The 3,714-nt window shown below is 37.0% G+C and overlaps 1 long non-coding RNA gene across 4 annotated transcripts; it reads left to right on the forward strand.

Annotated features, from left to right (window-relative positions):
• The first annotated feature begins 449 nt into the window (after positions 1–449).
• LOC113303763 lies at positions 450–3,483 on the forward strand. 4 transcript variants are annotated; one of them, XR_003337755.1, is made up of 8 exons: positions 450–936; positions 1,059–1,653; positions 1,745–1,900; positions 2,078–2,336; positions 2,467–2,567; positions 2,657–2,789; positions 2,906–3,027; positions 3,191–3,483. It is a non-coding gene; the product is annotated as an uncharacterized LOC113303763 (long non-coding RNA). The 4 variants fall into 4 exon arrangements; XR_003337754.1 differs by having other exon boundaries at positions 1,059–1,448; positions 1,569–1,653; positions 1,745–2,336; XR_003337752.1 differs by having other exon boundaries at positions 1,745–2,336.
• Positions 3,484–3,714: the final 231 nt, after the last annotated feature.

Below are 3,714 nucleotides of genomic sequence, written 5' to 3' on the forward strand. Positions count from 1 at the left end.
AAACGATTTGATTCACTCGAATCGATTCATGAACTTTATAGCCACGGTTTGCAAACTTGCATTCCTTAGTCACTACACCAAATTCCCGGATTAGTAACGGCAATTCATTACGGCTTTATGGCCGTTACAAAATTCCCGTTACGAAAAATTCGTAACAGGCTGTAGCCGTTACTAATTTTTAAAAAAATTGTAACAAGGCTAAGCCGTTATGAAATTTTTTATAGGCGTGCGAGACACACGCTTGGTCACACATGGGTCGTAACACTTGGAGTATGTGCGTGTGCCATTCACATGCGCGCTTTCTTTCCTTTCATCTAGACCGTGTATTCCTAAACTGATATCTCTACCCTTCATTCTATTCTCGAGATGCATCTCAATCATAAAACCTAAGAATAAACATCTTATCTTTTTCTCTCCGCCTCATCATCCCTATTCCTGTCTCTCTTTCATCGTTCCTCCTCCTCCTCTCTTTATCGATCTCTCAGAAGAAAGAGGGCCTAAGATTCTTCTTCTTCTTCTTCTTCTTCTTCGATGTTCTTCTATTTCTTTCTTCTCAACTTCTTCTTTTTCGTTGTTTTTCGCTTTTTTTCTTCTCAAAAGCATGAACTGAGAAATCGTTCATATCAATTAAGAAGAAATCTGGAGAAGTAAATGGATCAGGAAGGTGTTACTGAGTTTGTGAATTTTGTTTTGGTTAGGGTTATTATTGATTGAAGAACGACGAATCAGTAAGAAATAGAGTTAGGGTTTCTGCAATTAGTATTCAGTTTGTGCAAAATCAAAGGAGGAAATAGTAGATTGAATAACAGAAGGAGGATATGGTGGAGTTGTATTAACTCGGGTTATAGAGGATAGGGTAAATCATAGAGAGGAAGTTAAAGTTTGGAAATTGATTTAAGGTTCAATTTGTTTCCCGTCGCACTGAGGCCGTATTGGGTATAATCCTTGATCTCTTTATTATTTCCAATTTTGTTTGCTATGCTTTTTGTAAAAAAAATGATTTATATTAGTCATTATTTGTTAAAGATGTACATTAAGTTGTATATGGGAATTGGCAGATATGAAGATGGAGATGGTGGTTGAGTTCAAGTGTTGAAGTTGCAGCTGCTCTATAAGCTACAGAAAGTGGAGATAGAATTGTTGTGTGTTGTGTTGATGAGTCTGAGAAGATTCGAAGTAGGGTTATGTGGGATATTGTATGATATTGAAGTGGTAGAAGATGAATTTCTATGAAGTTGATGGTTGAACTGAGTGCAATCAAGCCATGGCATTGCAGGTGGTCTGGAACTGAGATTGGTAAGGGTTCAGCTGGTGCTAGTTGTCCTGTTGAGAAGTTGTTGTTGCAGAGCTGAAGTGAATGGTACTGGGAAGGCTGAATGAAAGAAATGGGTTGAGCACTAGATGGAGATTGAAGCAGCTGCTGCAATGGAAACTGAGATGGCAACCAGGTGAAGGCTGTTGGGTTTGATTTGAAATGGTTTTAGCTCAAGTTGTAAGCCTGAAGCGCAAGCAGCATATAAATTGAAGCTGGTGCATTAGCAGTGGGTTTTAGCTATTTGCAATTGCAGGTGTGTGGCATGAGTTGCAGGCAAGGCTGAATAGGATAATGGTCGAACTGGCGGTGTTAACTGGGATAATTATGTCATTCAGAAGGTATATGTATTATTTCGTGCCTATTGAGTTGCAATTTTATTTTATTTTTAATATTTGTCTTTCTATTTACTAATTTTTACTCTTGAACCAGTGGTGAAGATGCCTCAGGCACCTTTTCCACCTAAAGAAGAAGAAAGGCAGCTTTCAAAGAAGGAGCTGAAGAAAAAGGAACTTGCAGAACTTGATGCAGTTCTGGCTGAGCTAGGATTTGACAAGAAAGAAACTGATGGCCAAGATGAATCGCATGGTAATTTGATCATCTGTTTTTATGCTTTTTGCTTTAAAGCAGCTGTTAAATTAGTTGACCTGGTAAGTGTTGCATGAATTGTTGTCTGCATCTTATGAAATGCCTGCTGATTTTAGTTGTTTGATTGGTGTTTATGTCTTCTCTAATTTCTGTATCTTCCCTGTTTTGTTGTGCTAGTCGCGTCAAGAGCAGGCTAATTTCAGCTGTACATCACTCAGAGACTTGTCACTTTTCATTTCTCTTACAAAATTCCCTGGCTTCCTTGTATAAAAGATGGAAATGAAATCTTGAGTCTGAAGCAACTATATTTGTGGAATATCCTGACATGAAATGGTTTTGCTTTGTGTTTCTTTCAATTTCACTCATCCTACTTTTATTTGTGGTTGCTGCTTATATGGTTGAAAAGCTAGCTCAAAATAAGCTTGTTTCAGAACCAGTAAGTAATAACAAGGTTATTTTCACTTTATCCTTACATTCGCCATATACATTTTTTTGTTTAATTATTTTGATTTTTTTTTCCGTTGTATGTAAGAAAGCATGGTTTGAGTTATTTAGCTTTTGTGCAGGTTTAACACTAATGGTTTTTGCTAGTGTTGGGTGGCTGAAGCTGGTATCATATGCACATACAAACTATGATGTGCAAGCGCTTTCCAAGTCTAGGGACAAGGTAATTTTTACACTTTTCCTCGCAGATTTGTACCATGGAATATATAGGGATATTTCGTCTCACTCAGAACTTTTCTCTCTCTGGTGTAGTATATCAATTCAAGTGTCCAAGACTCTCAACATCTGAAGGGGAATCTCTTATATGCTGTAGAGAGGGTGTTGAAGCTACCAGTTCTGACTTTGTATGTGTGACTCTGCATGTTTATTGTTTCTTCCACTTGTGGTATGAGCTCTTCATCTAATCTTGTATCTTATTCACCTTTTCTTGTTTGTGCATATCCTTGTGTCCTCCATGCTTAACCTGATATCCACATTTTCTTCAAACCGATGCTCCATCAGAATCTTGTACATAATATTTAGGTCAAAAAGCTATTCTCTACCCTGGTTAAATATACTCTGGGAACAGCCTTTGCCATCTGAATAATTCCCTATTTGCTAAGGTCCAGAACCAGCTTGTACAAGTGAGTGTGTTTGAAATTTGTTGTTGTTGATGCTGTTAACTTGTTGGTCTGGCTAACATAGTGTTTACAGACTCTTTTTCATTGAGCTTTTCAAACTGATACAATTTTCAATCCTTGGCATCAGTTGGACGTAACTTTGTTTCTCTTTTTTGAATTGGCTCAGGTACCAACTCACTTCCTCTAGGTGCTAAGACGTATTATTAAAGCAGGTTAGGCGAAGTGTTTCGGATTTGAGAGCGAAAGACTAAGCAAGAGAAGGCAGAGACTGTTATGTGAGTTATGTGCTTGTTTTATTCTTATATGCTCTTAGTTGTAAACAATTGTTGTATGAGCTTTATGCCGCACATAACTTAGGAATTCTCTTAAGTTTCTAAGAAGTTGTTGTATTCCTCAAAACTAAGGAATTATGTTAAGTAGTTGTTGAAAGAATACAACAAGTTGCTGTTGACACCATGTATTCCCTTAGAAATTTGATACTTAACAAAAAAAAAGGTTTGGTACTTAGATAAATTTCTGTTTTTTTGTTATATGAATCTGATATGAATTGAAAGAATGTGATATGAATAGATTGAAGTAATTATTGTTAAGTGTGGATGATGAATGTATTGAAAGGTGTATGCAGGGTATTGATTTTAGAATTCCGGCTTATTTCCGGCAGAAAATGAACTGCCAGTCAACCTTGACCTG

The sequence above is a fragment of the Papaver somniferum genome, chromosome 8, assembly GCF_003573695.1.
Source record: "Papaver somniferum cultivar HN1 chromosome 8, ASM357369v1, whole genome shotgun sequence".
Taxonomy (NCBI): domain Eukaryota; kingdom Viridiplantae; phylum Streptophyta; class Magnoliopsida; order Ranunculales; family Papaveraceae; genus Papaver; species Papaver somniferum.